Source organism: Bufo bufo, chromosome 7 (assembly GCF_905171765.1).
Source record: "Bufo bufo chromosome 7, aBufBuf1.1, whole genome shotgun sequence".
NCBI lineage: Eukaryota > Metazoa > Chordata > Amphibia > Anura > Bufonidae > Bufo > Bufo bufo.
Window position 1 is genome coordinate 152,396,176 of NC_053395.1, and position 22,912 is coordinate 152,419,087.

Genomic DNA, 22,912 nt, shown 5'->3' on the forward strand with positions numbered 1-22,912 from the left:
CCTCCTGACTACCTAGGACACTAAGTAAGTGCTGAGATGCAGGAGTCTTATGATATATCTTATACGTAGTACCCAAATTTATAATGCTTTTATTTTTCACAGGTGGGATTTATCAATTGGTCCCATGGTCCTATGCCCATTATCGTATGCGTCTCTGGTCCTGTGTCCTCCAATATATCTTAAGTATATCTGATTTATCTTTGTCATGTATGACGGTTGTACCCTTGACCGTGAATGCCACCTGATGAACCTAGTAATAGGGGAAACGCGTAGGGGTTTATGTGAACCAGCCTGGGAACGCATCGTTTGATGCCCCTGTGCTTGGCTCTTTCATAGGTGACACGTATCCCGTTCACCTATCTATATGTACAATCTGGTCTGATTCTTATTACTGGTGTCCCTGTGGGTAATTCATTTACCTTGGACGCAGAGTATCACCCGTCAGCTCTTGGGGAGCTTTTTGTTAACTGTCTATTGTTGGAGAGGAGGGTAAACGCAGGGCAGTCAGCCCAGGCACGAGGACAGGGAGTCTCCACCATCAGGAGACGTCCCTGGGCTGAGGATTCAGTCAGGGTGAGTGTAGGGACAGTTCAGTTATACCTACTGCTCCCCTTAACTGCCTTGTGTTTACTCACCACCTTACCATTGCATCCACGTTAGGCTTCCAGGAGCATTTTTTAATTTTTCATTATCGTTGTTTGTCTCACTATTTTTCACTGGTGAACCACCACGGTGGTATTATTTTATAAGATATAAAGTAAAAGTTATGTTTTAAAGGGATCAATACTGCTGGACACTCTTTGACTCTATGATCCTTTTTTCATTCATTGACATTTGATTCAGCTGGACTTTTTTTTCATCTCTCAGAAACTTGCTTACTGAGGCTGAAACAACAGCTGCTGTCAGTTCAAGTCTTGGTATTGTCTGAATACTGCAAGGTGCAACTCTGGCCTTCCCCATAACCAGGGCACAGTGTATCTTTTCTTCTCCTATTACTCTGATGTAGGAGCATTGACCATAACCATAACCATATAGCTTGCTGCTTTTTCAAGGCTGCTAATCTAGTGCTGGTCTAATCAAGTGCTGATCTGCAAGTGCATTGGAGATATTCAGGAGATACTCAGGAGGTAATCTGGAGGTGGATACAATCTAAACAAGTAAGATTTGTTTGTTTAAATCCCCCCCCCCCCCCCTCTTTGCAATGGCAGACCTAGTTCTGTGCAGGAATTGTTGTGCTTTTATTTCAGGTTCCACTCTTCAGAGGTTTGGATACTGTCTGTAGACAGCTCTCCATAATGCAACAGGAAATTACCTTTTTGAAATATGAGATTTGTAAATTAACCATTAAGCAAACTCAGACTGAGAACATTGCAATGCCACTGCCACAGAGGCCCCCTAGAAATGGAAGATGGGTTACTGTAGGTTCTGGTAGACTGAGAGTTGTGGATAGAAGGCATGTCCCACAGTCTGTGGCTCTCCATAATTCATTTGCAGCACTTTCAGAGTGCAAGAGCAACATGGCGGATGGCTCAAGCACAGTGGGGGAGAAACAATCATCTCCCATGCCTAAAGTATGCAAGACTGCAGCCAAAGACAAAAAGGAGAAGGTGAGGACTGATAGTAAGCAGCTGTTGGTGGGCGATTCCATCATAAGAGGTGTGAAGTTTGAGGAGAATGGTGTTGTAAGATGTCTCCCTGGTGCTACCGCTAGCAGGGATAGACGACGGATCCTTAATATTGTTAGGCAAGCAAAACAGGAAAGGGAAGTGGATGTTATTGTCCATCTGGGGACAAACGATCTGGCTTGCAATGAGGTTTCAAAGGTGAAAGAAGCTTTTCACACACTTGGAAAGGATATACGGGAGGTTGCATCAACTGTTTCATTCTCTGCAGTTTTGCCTGTGCATAATAATAACCATTCAATGTATGGCTAGGTGAATGGTGTCGGAACCAAGGGTCTGGCTTTGTGTCTCCTGTTACCTCTTGTTGGAATGGAAAAGAACTGTACAAGAAAGATGGTTTGCATCTTTCTCTCAAAGGATCGAATGTCCTCAGTGAACAGTTCCAAGTATTTGCTAAGGAGCATTTAAACTAGGAAAGGGGGGCAAAAGAGTGATAATCCAGCAGTCCGACTGCCCCCCGGAACAATGCCAGAAGATGCCAGAAGCACAAAGGTTAAGAAATGACAAGCTCAGATTCTTATCTACAAATGCTCGCAGTTTAGGGAATAAGATCAATGAACTTGAGGCTATAATGGCATCTGAGAATATAGATGTAGTGGCTGTTACTGAGACGTGGTTCAAGGGGAGTAATGACTGGGATATATTAATACCAGGGTTCTCTCTATACAGAAAAGACAGAGAAGGCAAGAAGGGGGGAGGGGTGGCCCTGTATGTGAAAGACAGCATAAAATCTAATTTGATACAAGTTAGCGAGAACAATTTAGAGTCAGTTTGGGTTACCTTGCAGCTTAATAATCATAAGGTAACTCGTGTAGGTGTGATATATAGACCACCTAGCCAAGTCAAAGAACTAGATGATCTACTAGTTGAGGAAATAGCTAAAATGACATTGAAGGGGGAAGTTATCATTATGGGAGACTTCAATCTTCCTGATGTAAACTGAAAAACCAAAATAGCTAGTTCTGCCAGGAGTACAGATATTCTAAATTCCCTACTGGGATTATCTCTACAGCAAGTAGTTGAGGAGCCAACCCGGAAGGAGGCCATTTTAGATTTAGTATTCACAAATGGGAATTTGGTATCTGATATTACTGTAGGGGAAAGCTTGGGATCTAGTGATCACCAGTCAGCGTGGTTTACTATAAGTACAGTGACTGAGTCACACCACACAAAAACAAAAGTTTTAGATTTTAGAAAAACTGACTTTTCTAAAATTAGATTAGTGGTATACGAGTCCCTATCAGATTAGAACAGTTTCATTGGAGTCCAGGAGAAATGGGACTACTTAAAAGAGGCACTATTGAAGGCAACAGAAAATTGCATTAGGGTTGTCAGTAAAAGCAAAAAAAGGAAAAGACCACTGTGGTACTCAGCAGAAGTGGCCAAAATCATTAAAAACAAAAAGATAGCATTTAGGAATTATAAAAAAAAAAAACGAGGATGACAGGCTAATTTACAAGATTAGGCAGAGAGAGGCCGAACAAGTTATAAGAGCTTCTAAAGCACAGGCAGAAGAGAAATTAGCTCAGTCAGGGAAAAAAGGCGAGAAGGCATTCTTCAGATACATAAATGAAAAAAGGAAACTAAAACAAGGAATTACAAAATTAAAACAAAAGAAGGAAGGTATATGGAAGAAGATAAAGAACTAGCTGACTGCCTCAATGAATACGTCTGTTCAGTCTTTACGAAGGAAAATGAAGGAAAAGGACCTCAGTTAGGAAAGAAGACTAATGCATCTTTTGATGCATGTGTCTTTACAGAGGAAGAGGTTCTAAGTCAGCTGTCTAAAATCAATACAAATAAGTCACAGGGGCCTGATGGGATACACCCAAAGCTATTAAAAGAGCTCAGCGGTGAACTAGCAAAACCATTAACAGATTTATTTAACCAATCACTGGCAACAGGAGTCGTCCCAGAAGATTGGAAATTAGCAAATGTTGTGCCGATTCACAAGAAAGGTAGTAGGGAGGAATCGGGCAACTATAGGCCAGTAAGCCTGACATCAATAGTGGGGAAATTAATGGAAACCATACTTAAGGAGAGGATTGTGGAACATCTAAAATCCCATGGATTGAAAGATGAAAAACAGCATGGGTTTACTTCAGGGAGATCATGTCAAACTAATCTTATTGATTTTTTTGATTGGGTGACTAAAACAATAGATGGCGGAGGTGCAGTAGACATCGCTTATCTCGACTTCAGTAAGGCTTTCGATACTGTCCCACACAGAAGGCTTATCAATAAAGTGCAGTGTTTGGGCTTGGACTCCCATATTGTTGAATGGATTAGGCAGTGGCTGAGGGACAGGCAACAGAGGGTTATAGTCAATGGAGTATATTCAGACCAAGGTCTTGTTACCAGTGGGGTACCTCAGGGATCTGTTCTGGGACCCATATTGTTTAATATCTTTATTAGCGAAATTGCAGAAGGCCTCGATGGTAAGGTGTGTCTTTTTGCTGATGACACAAAGATTTGTAACAGGGTTGATGTTCCTGGAGGGATACACCAAATCGAAAAGGATTTAGGAAAACTAGAGGAATGGTCAAAAATCTGGCAACTAAAATTTAATGTGGATAAGTGCAAAATAACGCACCTGGGGCGTAAAAACCCAAGAGCAGAATATAAAATCTGTGGTACAGTCCTAACCTCAGTATCTGAGGAAAGGGATTTAGGGGTCATTATTTCAGAAGACTTAAAGGTAGGCAGATAATGTCATAGAGCAGCAGGAAATGCTAGCAGAATGCTTGGGTGTATAGGGAGAGGCATTACTAGTAGAAAGAGGAAGGTGCTCATGCCACTCTACAGAGCACTAGTGAGACCTCATTTGGAGTATTGTGCTCAGTACTGGAGACCATATCTCCAGAAGGATATTGATACTTTGGAGAGAGTTCAGAGAAGAGCTACTAAACTGGTACATGGATTGCAGGATAAAACTTACCAGGAAAGATTAAAGGACCTTAACATGTATAGCTTGGAAGAAAGACGAGACAGAGGGGATATGATAGAAACCTTTAAATACATAAAGGGAATCAACAAGGTAAAAGAGGAGAGAATATTTAAAAGAAGAAAAACTGCTACAAGAGGACATAGTTTTAAATTAGAGGGGCAAAGGTTTAAAAGTAATATCAGGAAGTATTACTTTACTGAGAGAGTAGTGGATGCATGGAATAGCCTTCCTGCAGAAGTGGTAGCTGCAAATACAGTGAAGGAGTTTAAGCATGCATGGGATAGGCATAAGGCCATCCTTCATATAAGATAGGGCCAGGGGCTATCCATAGTACTCAGTATATTGGGCAGACTAGATGGGCCAAATGGTTCTTATCTGCCGACACATTCTATGTTTCTATGTTTCTATAACTACTGGCATCTGAAAAATGATGAAGTTCTATTTTCTTGTACTTTCCAAAATCATGAGGTACAAAACATCTGGGTATCTGAACTTCTCTCAAGTTTTACAAGTCTCTTATCCAACTCTCCCACATTGGCCTCAAATTTTCAGGTATGGGCTCATACCATCCTAACTTCTGTCTGCATAATTCTTGCAGTATTTATTTTGCTCTGAGGATTACTGGGGCCAAGAATCCCAATGAATCAAATATAGAAGCCACTGCGGAAAGAATGGTTCGTCTAATTTCAACTTTCTCTTCAATAGATACTCCAAAGAAGAACTTGTCGTTCTCTACATTCCATCCAAATCTAAGTACGTTCTGAACTGGAAGATGATCATAATTGAGATCTACATTCTTAATTGTTGCTGCACGTTCAGAGTCACTGATGGATTCCAGTACCTCTCTGTTGTTTGAGATGAATTTGTGAAGGCGCAGGTTTCCTCTTGCGCATAACTCTTGGCTTTCTTTTACTAGTTTGATTGTAGATTCTGTAAACTCTAGACTTATGAGACCATCATCTACAAAAAAGTTTTTCTTCTGAAAATTTGCTGTTGATGGGCAATCCTTTTCATTCTGATTAGCCAGGTACTTCATACCATAATTGGCGCAACCTGGAGATGATGATGCTCCAAACAAGTGTACTTTCATTTTGTATTCTGCTCTGTATCTGTATCTCCATCCTCCCACCATAGAATCCTCAGGAAGTCTCTATCTTCATTCTTCACGTGAAACTGGTGGAACATCTTTTCAACGTCACACATGACCGCTACGGGATACTTTCTGAATCTACAGAGTACTCCAGGCAGAGTGTTTGTAAGATCTGGTCCTTTTAGTAGATGATCATTCAATGCAACACCATTGTACTTTGCTGAGCAATCAAATACTACTCTAATCTTATCTGGTTGCTTTGAGTGGTAAACACATTGATGTGGGATGTACCACACTTCTCCTTCTTTAGGTTTGCTGTTAACTTTATCTGCATGCCCTTCTTCGAGGATGCCTTCCATGAATTTCAAATAATCCTGCTTGAATTTGGGATCTCTTCCCATCTTTTTCTTCAAACATTTCAATCTTGCTAGAGCAAGATTTCTGTTATTTGGCAGATGAGGTTGTTTTCTAAAAGGTAAGGGCATTTCAAGATGACCTTGTTGATTCTGCTGAATACTTACTTCTACAGTAGAGTGTGTACAAACTTTATGTCTTCTTGAGATACACTCTTTTCTTTAGAACTTATGTCTGCAAAGTCGGATTCGAGGATCTTGATTACTTTTGCTGGACTTACAGTTGGTAACTCTTGGACAGATATTCGATGACACTATCCTGTCACCTGTCTTGAGTTTGCGATCTGCTGTTTTCCCCATCCTAGATCAGTTTGAACAGCGTAGGGTTCATCCTTTCCTCCTGTGATTACCTTTTGTGGTGATATGTAGAGAGAATCTAAATCGCACATCCTCATTCCTATGCTTCTGATATGACAACTGTTTTCAATTTTCAGCATTTCTTTTGATAAAACATGGCTATACAGCAATATTATCAATCATTTGCTGTGCACTATAAAGAGGCATTAGTATGCAGTTTGATTAAAGAGCATAGGCCCACTTACCGCGACAAGGTTGCCTCTTGTTTAAGTGGGAACCTACTCGAACCATGGCGCAGAGCCGTGCGGCGACCGCCGCGCCTCCACACCGCTCCAGCAGGCAATGGGATCCAGCAGCCGCACAGCAGCCCCACTGTACAGTGAGGCCACCTGGGCCCCGGGTCCCATCACTCCACCAGCACGGCACAGAAGCAGCAACTGCCACCGTCCAGCACCGCATGTGAACTGGTGCAAGGAGCTCACCTGTTCACAGCCTCTCAGGAACTCCAACTGAGATGTGGTAGGAATTTATAGACCCTTTGCAGACTTCTGCTGATTAAAAGCACCTGAGCCAAATGGGGAGGAGTGCTGATTCAGAGGGGGGAAAAAGAAGTTTATAGCATAAATTGTATTGATATGTAGAGAGAATCTAAATCGCACATCCTCATTCCTATGCTTCTGATATGACAACTGTTTTCAATTTTCAGCATTTCTTTTGATAAAACATGGCTATACAGCAATATTATCAATCATTTGCTGTGCAGTATAAAGAGGCATTAGTATACAGTTTGATCAAAGAGCATAGGCCCACTTACCGCGACAAGGTTGCCTCTTGTTTAAGTGGGAACCTACTCTAACCATGGCGCAGAGCCGTGCGGCGACCGCCGCGCCTCCACACCGCTCCAGCAGGCAATGGGATCCAGCAGCCGCACAGCAGCCCCACTGTACAGTGAGGCCACCTGGGCCCCGGGTCCCATCACTCCACCAGCACGGCACAGAAACAGCAACGGCCACCGTCCAGTTGTCATATCAGAAGCATAGGAATGAGGATGTGCGATTTAGATTCTCTCTACATATCATTACCTTTTGTGGTACCAAGGCTTCGGGACAATCGTAGCCTATCAACAGTCCAACACCAAACTCCTTCAGCGGGGACATTTCATGAGATATGACAGATAGGTGCTCCCATTCATTGGCTGTTTCACAGGTAGGCATGCGATCTCGATCTAGAGGTATATCGTCTTTTGTATAAGCTGGAGGTAGATCTAATGTGCAGTTTGAATGAAGTCCTCTAACTCTCAGTCCTTTGACCCTTTGTTCACTAATGTGTCTCTCCACGTCATTGTGGTGAGTTTGAGCTTCACTGGTTCTGTAGCCACCTGTAATTTCTTGCAGATTTCTTGATCAATGAAGGTGACATCACACTGGGCATCCAGTAGCGCATAGGCGTATACCGTCTTGTTCCTCCTTTTAGGATTTGAAATGCACACTGGCACAACCATTGATGTGCCATTGGTTTCTCCTTCCCTCACTCTGCAAGAGAATACCGATACTTTCTTTCCTTCCTCAGTAGCTTTTGGTATTGAGGATTTATCTTTCTTTGTACGTTCTTCATGTAGTGGTGTAGGATGGCGTCCTTTGCAAACGCTGCATGTGGCCTTTTTTTACACCTCTTAGTGACATGGCCTTTTCTTAGACAGTTGGTTATCCAGCACTATTTTGTTCTTTTCATCTGGGGACTTCTCCTTCAATTGTTGGCACTTGTGCATGGAGTGATTCTCTCCGAAGAATATACATTTGAAGGTAGTCTGAAGATTTGTCAGTTCTGTCTCTCTACTGATCCCAGTAGTGACTTTGGACCTGCTCTCTTAGGTATCTGGACCTTTAGCTGTTGTGCTGGTTGCAAAGCTAGTTGCTCTTGCGCGTCTTATATCTCTCACAGGCCTTTCTTCTAAGGATTTTAAGACATAAGATGCTGTTACTGAATTACATGCTATCCGTGCTTCCTTATTGATGAACTCAGAGAACTCTTTAAAACTTGGGAAGTCCTTACCTAGATCTAACTGTTCAGTCACATAGCGATTCCATCTAGAAGCCACTTCTTCAGGTAGCTTAGTTAGCATCCTGTGGTTTTCTAGATAATCGTTCAGTACTTCTCGTCCTTGTATATGTGGGAATCTTTGGTAGCACATACAGTACAGGAGTAACTGGATGCGCTACCGTAAGAAAATCCCTTAGATTTGTATCAATGGTGCCTGACACAACTGCACTAGATAATACATTTTTAATAGTGTCTGCAATACGAAATTTAGGATCCATATCAATGGGGGTATAAATATTCGCATCACTCAACTGCCTAAGAATTTCAGCAACATATTTCTTAGTGTCAAGCACGACCACAGCCCCACCCTTATCAGCAGGCTTAAGGTGAGGCTGCGGTCGCGCTTCAGCACTGCTAATGCATTAACCTCTTCAGTGGTGATATTAGGGTGATGAAAAACATTATCAGCAATTTCGGATTTCAATCGATTAATATCACTATTAACCGCCGACATATATGCATCTACAGCTGAATCATTTATGACTGGACTGAAACTACTCTTGGGAGAGAGATCGAACATACCCAGAGAGAATTCACTCATCTGAGGGTGCTCGATCCGCTCCCGAGAGTCAAACCACACCTTCAATTTAATGTTGCGAAAAAACGACGATAAATCCATATCAAGTTGAAACCAATCAATACGAGATTGAGGACAAAAAGAAAGTCCTTTAGAGAGGAGACTCACTTGTTCATGTGTCAATTTCTTGGATGACAAATTAATAACAGTCATTTCTTCCTTGCTGTTGGAGACTTGCCCATTAGGGGACGGGTTCTGTTTCGCAGCCTTTTCCCTTCTTCTATGTTTATGCCCGCCACGTCTGGTGCGGTGTCGCTGTCTTTCTTCATATGTATTGCATCTTCTAAAAAAGAGCTGTCCTCTGTTGTAGGCACAAAAACATTCTTCTTTTTCTTTTTACTATCTTTGGCAGTTGATTGCCTTTGATGTCTGATTGCCACACATATATATCACCTTTTTTATATATATATATGTCAATTTTTGTTAGTACTAGGTTAGATTTTTGAACCCACACACATGCCGTCTGCATAAGTGGGTCCTGCACCTGTTGAGCTCCGGTCAGTAGTGTCAATTACTGACAGCGTCTACTCGGGTTTAGTGCTTTTTTCTTTTCTTTTTGGAAAAAAAAGAAATCAGTTAGTGCTAGCTAGTGATATATACAGTACAGACCAAAAGTTTGGACACACCTTCTCATTCAAAGAGTTTTCTTTATTTTTAGGACTATGAAGGCATCAAAACTATGAATTAACACATGTGGAATTATATACATAACAAACAAGTGTGAAACAACTGAAAATATGTCATATTCTAGGTTCTTCAAAGTAGCCACCTTTTGCTTTGATTACTGCTTTGCACACTCTTGGCATTCTCTTGATGAGCTTCAAGAGGTAGTCCCCTGAAATGGTCTTCCAACCGTCTTGAAGGAGTTTCCAGAGATGCTTAGCACTTGTTGGCCCTTTTGCCTTCACTCTGCGGTCCAGCTCACCCCAAACCATCTCCATTGGGTTCAGGTCTGGTGACTGTGGAGGCCAGGTCATCTGGCGCAGAACCCCATCACTCTCCTTCATGGTCAAATAGCCCTTACTTTCAAAATTTTCCCAATTTTTCGGCTGACTGACTGACCTTCATTTCTTAAAGTAATGATGGCCACTCGTTTTTCTATACTTAGCTGCTTTTTTCTTGCCATAATACAAATTCTAACAGTCTATTCAGTAGGACTATCAGCTGTGTATCCACCTGACTTCTCCTCAACGCCACTGATGGTCCCAACCCCATTTATAAGGCAAGAAATCCCACTTATTAAACCTGACAGGGCACACCTGTGAAGTAAAAACCATTTCAGGGGACTACCTCTTGAAGCTCATCAAGAGAATGCCAAGAGTGTGCAAAGCAGTAATCAAAGCAAAAGGTGGCTACTTTGAAGAACCTAGAATATGACATATTTTCAGTTGTTTCACACTTGTTTGTTATGTATATAATTCCACATGTGTTAATTCATAGTTTTGATGCCTTCAGTGTGAATCTACAATTTTCATAGTCATGAAAATAAAGAAAACTCTTTGAATGAGAAGGTGTGTCCAAACTTTGGTCTGTACTGTATATACATATATATATTGTAGGAAGGCGCAAGGGTCCGTCATTGACGAAAGGTATGTGTCATCGAGATTCCTGGCCTCGGTGAGGTAACATCCGGTAATTTTATGTGTCAGCGGCAGCTAGTGCTGGCTGACATGGTTTTGCTATTTAGTATGGCTGTAAAGCCGATCTGGGACGGCTTTTACTGGGAGCAGCCAAAGTGCAGGGTGGGTGGCTGCTCCCCACTTTCTAGGACGGGTCTTGGTTTGGGCTATAAAACACAGGCAGCACTGTCAGGTGGGAGGAATTTACTACTCTCTGACAGTGAAGCTCTGTCAGTCTCTGTGTTGGGACCTGGGAGTTTGGGCCTGGGTAAAGGCCTGCTACCTTGTTGGCGTGAGAGCAGGTGGTTTCTGCTATGTCCAAGGACTTCTGCATTGCTGCATGGTGTGAACAAACACCATACTCAAGGTGACTGTCTTCCTTTAAACTGACTTTTTGTTTTGCTTATCCTTATGTGTGAATACACACCGAACTGTTTAAGTTAAAGACGTTGTCGTTGCCTCTATATTGCGTCCCACAAGCCTGTCTACTAGAGCAAATCCCCAGAATTGGTGTCGGATGCGGGAAAACGCAGTGAGGCAGGCTTGAAGGCCGAAAACTTTTTGTTTTCCCTGGCACAAGTGCATGTCCTACATTAAGCCAGCAAGTTTACGACCTGTGTCCCCTGACAAAATGGAGGCGTCGTGAAGGACCCTTGGTAAGAACTGCCCTGGTACGGCCCGCCGAGTATACTGGCCGAAAAGTCGGCGTAGTGTGTATTCATGGAAACTTAAAGGACTATCCCACCGCCCTGGTCTCTCTATCAATGGTGGCCGGCAGGTGGATTCATGAGGTGGCTGTCGCCACAAAATTGCAGTATGAACTCATAATTGGGAGAGACTTCCCCGGTTTCCCGGCACTATGGCCGGATACAAAAGTTACCGATATCCGGGAGACAGAGGTAACCCTAGCACAGTGGCCCGACTCAGGGGGGAGACCGGAACCCTGGGAACCTGAGTCCGAAGGGCCAGTGGTAGGTGTGACCGCCACTTCGGGAGACAACCCCGCTAAGTGTGATGGTGGGAGACGTGGAGGACTTGCCGCCGGGTCCGGAGTTGGCAGACCTCAACGTCTCCGGAGATAATTTTGGTACAGCACAGCACCAGGACCCGACTCTATCCCTAACCTGGGAGAATGTGGTAGTAGTTGAGGGTGAGCCGCAACAACCAGGGGCCGAGTCTATATTCCCCTGTTTTGTGGTTTAACAGGAGATGTTGTACCGGGTAAATCAACTACGGGGTGAACATATTGAACAGCTGGTGGTGCCCAAGGGGTATCGCAAGCTCATGTTAGAGTTAGCCCACCAACATGTTCATGGGGGACACCTGGGCCAGCAGAAAACGCAGGACCGGATTCTACATCGGTTCCACTGGCCCAGTGTGTTCAGATTGGTGTAAGAGTATTGCAAGTCTTGCCCAACCTGCCAGATAACCAGCCCCCAGCCACAATTCCGTAGTCCTCTGGTCCCTCTCCTGATTATTGAGGTTCCTTTCAAGCAGATCGTTATAGATCTTATAGGCCCAGTACCGAAGTCCGCTAGAGAGCACAACGCATCTTGGTCATCCTCGACTACGCCACTCGGTACCCGGAGACGGTGCCACTGCGTCATACATCAGCCAAACTCGTAGCTAAGGAGTTAATGGAGATGTTTTCTCGAGTGGGCCTGCCTAAGGAGGTTCTGACTGACCAAGGGACCCCGTCTATGTCCAAGGTCATGAGGGAACTCTGTAAGTTACTTCACATAAAACAGTTACGAACCTCCGTGTATCATCCGCAAACGGATGGCCTGGTAGAGAGGTTTAATCAAAGATTAAAAAATATGTTAAAAAGAGCAGTGCCTTTCTTCTGCCCTATCTCATGTTCGCAGTGCGAGAAGTGCCCCAGGCCTCTACTTGGTTCTCACCCTTCGAACTGCTATACGGAAGACACCCTCGCGGTCTGTTGGACGTGGCCAAAGAGGCGTGGAAACAACAACCCACACCACACAAAAGTGTTGTTGAATACGTCACCCAGATTCAAGGATGGATGGTTACCTCTGGTTAGGGAGTATATGGAGGCAGCACAGCGAGCCCAGAGTAGGGTCTATAATCTATGGTAAAAGGTTACAGCCAGCTCACCTTCCGATCCTGTGTGACGGTGCACGGGGCGGACTCAAGCCAGTCCGAAGGTAGATGCACAATTGAAAGAAAGCTCCGGCACCAGAAGGACGTAATGAAAAATTCCCGGTCTTTATTTTTATCACCAAAATACAGGTGCATACAGCGGCAGTGACACTGGAACCCACTTGTCCCCACGATCTACGCGTTTCGAACGATGTTGTTCTTAGTCATGATCTGAGGTGTCTGGCGTGTACCGGGCTGAAATAAGGCTCACCTCAGGAGTATCCACCCACAGGGAGGGACCTCAGAATCCAGGGCAGGCAAAAAAATCTGTCCGGTTAACGCAAGACACCTGTGCAAACATATTCACCTGTGACATGCAAAAAGTTTCTATACCCCACAATGCTACAAAGTATAATACAATACAAATTATAAAATTGTGTAATTACTCTCCTCCAGAAAAAGATATTAGTTGGAAAGGGATGAATCATGATTTTTTAACCTAACATAGTATGGATATCCTAATATTGCTTACTAGAAGCAAACAAAAAGGCACAGACTAAGGGCAAACTTAGCAAACTGAAAAACAAGTGCAAACATACAAAGATACAGACAAAGTTCACATAAATCAGGACTGATGGTTTTCTAGAGTTCTGTATCAGTGAGACCCGAATGCATCATGTTCTTTTAAAATTTAGCAGGTCTGAATTGGCCCAGTCATTCTATGCGAATTAACGCAGAGTGTGAACATGCGCCTGAATTCATGGAAGATAATCAAACACATTGAAGTGGCTATAGTGCATTCAAGGATCACTGATCAGACTGCCAATTCACCTGGAGTATATCATCTGTTTTTGTTCACATCCATCTGCTGAAAGAAAAAATCCATTTCATGTGAACTATGCCGTACACTCCAAGGTACGGACCAGTCCATACAGAGGCAACATATTGGTTCATTATAATGAGATTTTATATAACTTGATATTGAGAAAAAAGTTTGTATAGTATAGGTTAAAGCAGAATCTGTGGATATTTTATGTTTACACACATTTTGAAAAATAAACAGATGCTATATATTCTGTTGCACGTTGCCTATAATTTTTATCTTGATATAATTATATTATTATTTTGATATATTATATCTTCGGTCGTGACATGTTTTTCTATTGTCATTATCATCATTTGTTTCTTATTATCTCTATTTCTTTGTTTTTATTCTTATTTGTTACTCATCTGTATTTTGATATTTTGAATATCTGTCCAGACATAATTTCTGGAAATATCAGAAAAGAAATATAAAGTAGAAAAATATAAAAGGGTCTATAATCATCAGGCTCGGGTCCAGAACTTTAACCCGGGTGATCAGGTGTTGGTTCTGGTACCGACTGTAGACAGTAAGTTCCTAGCTATGTGGAAGGGGCCCTACGAGGTACTTGAAAAAATTGGAGAGGTAGATTACAAGGTACACCAGCCAGGGAGGTGAAAGCCGGAGCAGGTGTAACATGTGAATCTGCTCAAACCATGGAGAGATAGGGAAACCTGTACAGAACACAGCCCACGACCAGGGTTCTTAGGGGAAGTGGTTTCGGCCCCCCTGTCTGTAGCAAGGGAAGCTGTTGCCACAGTAAAAATTGCTGACAGCCTCTCCTCAGGCTCAGAAAGCCAGGGAGTTCATTAGTCGAAACACGAATGTATTCTCGGACCTCCCTGGACGCACGTCCACAATCCAGCATAACATTATCACTGAGCCTCAGGCAAAAGTCAGGTAAAAACCTTACCCGGGTACCTGAGGCTCGGCGACGGTGGAAGTGCAGCTAATGCTCCAGCTAGGTGTCGAGGAGTCAAAAAGTGAATGGGCCAGTCCGATAGTCGTAATACCCAAGCCGGATGGAACATTGCGGTTCTGTAATGACTTCCGCAAACTGAATGAGGTGTCCAAGTTTGACGCATATCCCATGCCTCGAGTAGATGAGCTTATTGAGAAGTTAGGCCAAGCCCAGTATTTTTCTGTGTTGGACCTCACCAAAGGGTACTGGCAGGTATTACCCTTTGGTCTACATGGCATTCCCGCCACGTTTCAAAGGCTAATGGACGTTGTACTACGCCCACATCGTCGGTACACTTCGACGTACCTGGACGATATCGTTATCCATAGCACCGACTGGGAAAGTCACCTATCTAAAGTAAAGGCTGTAGTGGACTCCCTTAGGAAGGCTGGCTTAACCGCTAACCCAAAGAAATTACGCGATAGGGTTAGAAGAGACCAAGTACCTGGGGTATGTAATTGGGCGTGGAATGATCAAACCTCAGGTGAACAAAATTGAGGCAATTAGGAATTGTCCCCGACCTGTCACTACTCAGCAAGTAAAGTCCTTCCTGGGTATGGTGGGGTATTATATGAGGTTTGTCCCCAATTTTGCTACAGTCGCCGCACCATTGACAGGCCTTTTGAAGGGACGCAAGTCAGTGACCGTTCAGTGGAATGAACAGGCGGAAAAGGCTTTCTCTGCTTTGCAGTCTGCCCTGTGTGGGTCCCCAGTATAGGTGACACCTGACTTCAAGAGGAAATTTGTAGTACAGACCGATGCCTCAGAAGTAGGCCTCGGAGCTGTACTCTCTCAGGACATCAATGGGGACGAACATCCTGTTGTTTTCCTGAGCCGAAAGCTTACCCCAGCCGAGACTAGGCACATTACAGTGGAGAGAGAGTGCCTGGCCATCAAATGGACACTCGAGTCTCTCCGCTATTAACTGTTGGGGAGAAAGTTCCGTCTGGTGACCGACCACTCCCCTCTCAAGTGGATGAGCCAAGCCAAAGAGAGGAATGCTCGGGTCACCAGATGGTTCTTGTCGTTACAGAACTTCAAGTTCTCAGTGGAACACAGGGCAGGTCACTTACAGGGACACTGTCTGGCAAGTGTTCACCCCCTCAGGGTTGAACAAAGGGGGAAGGTATGTAGGAAGGCGCAAGGGTCCGTTTTCTTTTTCTCTTTTCCTTCTTTCTCTTTTTTTCTTTATCGTAAATGTTATTTTAAATTCATTACAAGCCCCCTCACGTGTTAAATCACTACAAACACCCCCTGACACTTTTCATTTTACACACACCAATAAAAATGTCCCATCCATCTCAGAGAATGTACAGTCAGGTCCATAAATATTGGGACATCGACACAATTCTAACATTTTTGGCTCTATACACCACTACACCACCACAATGAATTTAAAATAAAACGAACAAGATGTGCTTTAACTGCAGACTGTCAGCTTTAATTTGAGGGTATTTACATCCAAATCAGTTGAACGGTGTAGGAATTAGAACAGTTTGCATCTGTGCCTCCCACTTGTTAAGGGACCAAAAGTAATGGAACATAATAATAATTATAAATCAAACATTCACTTTTTAATACATGGTTGCAAATCCTTTGCAGTCAATTACAGCCTGAAGTCTGGAATGCATAGACATCACAAGATGCTGGGTTTCATCCCTGGTGATGCTCTGCCAGGCCTCTACTGCAACTGTCTTCAGTTCCTGCTTGTTCTTGGGGCATTTTCCCTTCAGTTTTGTCTTCAGCAAGTGAAATGCATGCTCGATCGGATTCAGGTCAGGTGATTGACTTGGCCATTGCATAACATTCCACTTCTTTCCCTTAAAAAAACGCTTTGGTTGCTTTTGCAGTATGCTTTGGGTCATTGTCCATCTGCACTGTGAAGCGCCGTCCAATGAGTTCTGAAGCATTTGGCTGAATATGAGCAGATAATATTGCCCGAAACACTTCAGAATTCATCCTGTTGCTTTTGTCAGCAGTCACATCATCAATAAATACAAAAAAAACAGTTCCATTGGCAGCCATACATGCCCACGCCATGACACTACCACCACCATGCTTCACTGATGAGGTGGTATGCTTAGGATCATGAGCAGTTCCTTTCCTTCTCCATACTCTTCTCTTCCCATCACTCTGGTACAAGTTGATATTAGTCTCATCTGTCCATAGGATGTTGTTCCAGAACTGTGAAGGCTTTTTTAGATGTCGTTTAGCAAACTCTAATCTGGCCTTCCTGTTTTTGAGGCTCACCAATGGTTTACATCTTGTGGTGAACCCTCTGTATTCACTCTGGTGAAGTCTTCTCTTGATTGTTAACTTTGACACACATACACCTACCTCCTGGAGAGTGTTTTTGATCTGGCCACTCCATGTGTGGTCTGACTAGCGATTTGTAAAGTGGTAGGACTATGTTCTTATCACGGGCATCTATGCCCCTTTTGATGCAACCCATTATCTTATTGGCTTTGGCAGCAGCTGCCTGACACTGGTTTTTGCAGCTTAGTTTGCTGTTTATTAAAATTCCTAGATCCTTTTCCATGTCAGTGTTACCGAGTGTTTTACCATTTAGTATGTACGGGTGACTTGCATTATTCCTTCCCATGTGCATAACTTTACATTTGTCAGTGTTAAACCTCATCTATCACTTATCTGCCCAAGCCTCCAATCTATCCAGATCCCTCTGTAGTAGTATACTGTCCTCTTCAGTGTTAATTACTTTTCAAATGGCCTCTGCATAAAAGGATTGTTTCCGAATTTACCAGGCTACAAGCACATATGGGGTGTTTCCTAAATGGGGAGAAAATGGGGAACACAACCTGGGGTGCATTTTTTTTTCCTTTAACCCCTTGTGCGGGAAAAAATTGGGGTCTGCTAGTAATTTAAATTTTTACAAATGAGTGATTTGAAATGCTTTCTCAAGTATTTCTGTCTTTTGTGAGACACCTGTTTGCCGAAAAGTACCCTTTCTACTATTTAAAATGTTCGTACGGGGGTGCTTTTTCCGAAATTGGGTCACTTCTTGGGGTTTTTCAATTCTGGGGACCTTAGGAAATTTATTTAATGCGACATGACAGCTAAAATCCATGTCTGCCAATTCAGGCCTGCAAAACACATATTTTGCACTTTGCCTCTAGAGACCTGCTGTGCGCCAATACAGCAGGCTACGAGCACATATGGGGTGTTTGCAAAAAGGGGAGAAAATGGAGAACATATACTGGGGTGCATTTTCTCCTTTAACCCCTTGTGAAAGTGAAAAATTGGGGTCTGCTAATAATTTTTCATTTTTACTGCTTTTTCCGAAATGGGGTCACTTCTTGGGGGTTTTCATTTCTGGGGACCTCAGGAAATTTATTCAATGCGACATGGCACCTAAAATCCATGTCTGCCAATTCAGGCCTGTTAGCAAAATTCATATTTGGCAGTTTGCCTGCTGTGTGCCCATACAGCAGGCTACAAGCACATATGGGGTGTTTCCTGAATGAGGAGAAAATGGGGAGCACAACATGGGGTGCATTTTCTCCCTTTACCCCTTGTGAAATAAAAATTGGGGTCTACTAGTAATTATATTTTTTTTTACAAATGTGTGATTTGAAATACTTTCTCAAGCTATTCTGTCTTTTGTGAGTCACCTGTTTACCGAAAAGTACCTTTTCTACCACTTAAGATGTTCGTACGGGGGTGTTTTTTCCCAAATGGGGTCACTTCTTGGAGTTTTTAATTTCTGGGGACCTCAGGAAATTTATTTAATGCGACATGGCACCTAAAATCCATGTCTTCCAATTCAGGCCTGTCAGCAAAATTCATATTTTGCCGTTTGCCTGCTCTGTGCCCATACAGCAGGCTACAAGCACATATGGGGTGTTTCCAAAATGGGGAGAAAATGGGGAACACAACCTTGGGTACATTTTCTCCTTTAACCCGTTGCAAAAAAAATTTGGGTCTGGTATTAATTTTTCATTTTTACAAATGAGTGATTTGAAAAGCTTTCTCAAGTATTTCTGTCTTTTGTGAGACACCTGTTTGCCGAAAAGTACCCTTTCTACCACTTAAAAGGTTCGTACGGGGGTGCTTTTTCAGAAATGGGGTCACTTCTTGGTGTTTTTCATTTCTGGGGACCTCAGGAATTTATTTGATGCGACATGACACTTAAAATCCATGTCTGCCAATTCAGGTCAGCAAAATCCATATTTAGCTGTTTGAATCTAGAGCCCTGCCATGTGCTCATACATCATATTTTGAGCACATATGTGGTGTTGGTGTATTTGGGGGGAAATGGGGAACAAAATGTGGGGTGCCCTTTGTCCTGTTTCCCCTTGTCAAAGTAAAAAATGTGGGTGTAAAACAACTTTAAAAAAAAAAAAAATTAATTTTTAATTTTCACAGCCAAGCGTTTCCTAATTCTGTGAAACGCCCGATGGGTCAAAGTGCTCACTAAATATTTACAATTGGTCACTAGGACCATAAGTCTCTGGGTTGACACGTGTTACTGAAATACTCACACTAAAAATTAACATTTATTACTTGTCCTTAAAATTATCTGAAACTAACATGGTTAGAATTATCAGCTGTGCCTGCCCTGTTACTAACAGTATTTTGGTCTAAATATTATTGTGAACCACTAGGGGGGGGGACCTTCATTAATATCTCCCTAGCTGTCTCCACTACCTCAACATAGCAGCTTCCGTGCTCAATTTGGTGCACACTGTTGGTTTCACAGTTGCTACCTGTGGATAGCGGTGCCCTCCTCTGTTAACTTTACTGCTTATGATTGTATCAGACCTCCTTATTTGGCATGGCACTGGCTGGCTAAAATATCATACATCACTCTCTGCCCCCCGACATGTTTCGCCAAACACTTGCTCACTACACACCTTGAAATTTTCCATGAGGGGTGTGGTTTCCGAAATGGGGTCACTTTTTGGGGGTTTCCACTGTATGCCGCCACATGCGGCATAGCTCCCAATTACCATTCCAGCTAAATCCGCTCTCCTAAAGAAATATGGTGCTCCTTCCACTCTGAAGCCTGCTGTGCGCCCATACATCATTTTTGAGCACATATAGGTTGTTGGCGTATTCAGGGGGAAAAGGGGAACTAAATGTGGGGTGTATTTTGTCCTGTTACCCCTTGTGAAACTGAAAAATGTGGCTGTAAAGCAACTTTTTTGGGGAAAAAATGTAATTTTTCATTTTCACAGCCAAACTTTTCCTAATTCTGTGAAATGCCCGATGGGTAAAAGTGTTCACTACACACCTTGAAATATTCCTTGAGGGGTGTAGTTTCCGGAATGGGGTCACTTTTTGGGGGTTTCTGTAAAGGGGGAATATTATTCACCAATATTTGTGCAAATATCAATAATTAATATTCATAAATAGGAGGAGCCGTCTATTGATGACTCCGCCTATTTATACCTTTATATCAATAACACTACTTTCACTTTGCCTTACGCTAATCACTAAACTAGCTGCGAGCGCCTAACTTAGCTAGCTACCGCTAATAACAACACGTTACACAGTAGGTATAATACAAATAATACAATATATTTATTATCAACCTACAATGCACAATACACGCAATACACTAACAATACAGTACTATAAATACAGCACTAAACTACACTACAAAGTTCCCAAATTCCACCCACAAAACTATCTAATACAGTACACACACACACATACATTCATTAGCAGCCCACCCAACCTGGCTCTAAACTATCCCATGGGGAAATAAGAGTAGCAGTGCTTACTGGGACCTGCAAGGGTTAATGCAGGCCACAGATACACCAGGCTGAAGGTTGCTGCAGGGGTATAGCAGGGAGGAGCAGGGGAACAGGGTTGGCAAGGTAGGGGTAAATGCAGGGATAATGGGAGGGCGGTCAGGGGTTACACCAACAGGGTTTGATGCTGCTGGGCAGGGAAGGGGTAAATGTGGTTGGCACTGCAATGGCAGAGATACAATGCAGTGCCAGGGTATTTGCAGGGGGTTTCACCAACAGGGGTTGATGCTGCTGGGCAGGGAATGGGTAAATATGGTTGGCACTGCAAGGGCAGAGATACAATGCCAAGCCAGGGTATACTCAGCCATCTCCAGGGGCATATCGGCCTCTATTCCTTCAAGGAGCTGTTCCCATGTGACTCTGTGTGTAGTCCAGTTCCAACAGGCCCCTGTTCCTGGCTTGGGGCTCATATATCAGACTCAGAAACAGCTCACCTCCCCCCCTCCTCAGGCATGTGACATCATAGTGTGCCTTCCTCAAATCCCAAGAGTCCTCCCCCCATGTCCCAAAATGCTGGAAGAAGGGGAATGGAGTTTAGCCATGGGGCAGAGGTGTGGAAATAGGTTCATGATGTCTCTGGTTAGAAAGCCCCCTGACAAACGGTGCCAGAGAGTCTGCAATCTCTTTGTCCTGAAGTGACCAGCAAATGAGACCATCCTACTGTTTAGGGCCTGAACAAAAGAGGACTAGATATTGATCAGCTGTTATCCTACAGGCTATCAGCACAAGTCTTTCTCTAAACATGGGGGATGAACTGTTGATAAGAGTTGATAGGGAATTGAATCTAGGGAATATTTAATATACTTCCCTCTACATATATATATATATATATATATCCACAGATGCTTGGGGCACATCTATAAACACATACACATACATACATACATACATACATACATACATGCAAAACCATGCTGACATAAGTGTATATACATAGACATGTGTGCAAATACATACACACATATCTATATATACACACACACTCGCATATACCTGGGGGATCACATACAGGGGACATACATATGTCCCAACTTGCCATACAGGGACAATATATACACGGCCATACAGGAAATATATATCCCTATTGGCCATATAAAGGAGCCCATATATATACATACACATATCAAAGAAGGGGCAGATACATATATATATCCATATACATACGCCCACCTGACTTCCCTCTACAGTTTCCACTGTAGTTCCACCTCAGGGTCTCTTTACATGCGACATAGCTCCCAATTACCATTCCAGCTGAATCCACTCTCCTAACGCCATATGGTGCTCCTTCCACTTTGAAGCCTGCTGTGAGCCCATACATCATTTTTTGATTACATATGGGGTGTTGGCCTATTCGTGGGGAAATGGGGAACAAAACTTGGGGTGTATTTTGTTCTGTTAACCCTTGTGAAAGTGAAAAATGTGGGTGTAAAGCAACTTTTTCTGGAAAAAAAAATGTAATTTTTCATTTTTACATCCAAGCGTTTCCTAATTCTGTGAAATGCCCGATGCGTCAAAGTGCTCACTACACACCTTGAAATATTCCTTGAGGGGTGTAGTTTCCGGAATGGGGTCACTTTTTGGGGGTTTCCACTCTAGGGGTACCTCAGGGTGTGTTCAATTGTAAGATGGCGCCTGTGAATTATATCGGAGAAATCTGCCTTCCAGAAGCCATTTGGTGCTCCTTTCCTTCTGACCCCTGTGGTACGCCCATATAGCAGTATTCAAGCACATATGGGTTATTGCTGTAATCAGGTGAAAATGGGCAATAAATTAGGGGGTATATTTTCTCCAGTTCCCCCTTTTGAAAATGAAAAATCTGCAAAATCTGTCCTCCAAAAGCCCTATGGCGCTACTTCCCTTTTAAACTCTGTCATGCACCCATACATCATTTTTTTATCACATATGGGGTGTTGGCGTATTCGGGCGGACATGGGGAACAAGATTTGGGGTGCATTTTGTCCTGTTACCCCTTGTCAAAGTGAAAACTTTGGGTGTAAAGCAAATTTTCTGGACAAAATTGTAATTTAATTGAAATTTTCCAGCTAAATCCGCTCTCCAAAAGCCATATGGTACTCCTTACACTTTGAAGCCTGCTGTGCGGGATTATAAATTTAGTACTCTATGGAAGTGTGGTACTCCCTGAAGCAACGTCAATGCAGAGGCCTGGATGATCGGGGCACGTGTCACACTGAGTGGTGGTGTCCTTCCGTATCCCCCTCCTGTGACACACTGCACTTTTTTGGGGACCATCCCTTCTTTCCAGTATGGGGGACCACACCTGGAAAGTGTTGGCCAGGGACGATCCGGGTGCCTCCAGTTCCCGAGGTACTCCGGCCTGCTCTTTCCCAGTCAGAAAAGATCAGGGCCTCAAGGACTGCCTCATAGAACTGGAGGAATTTCCCTGTTGCCAGCACTCTGGGACAGCACAAAAGAGTTGTACAAGGCAACCTGTACCAAGTAGGCCGCAACTTTTTTGTACCATGCCCGGGC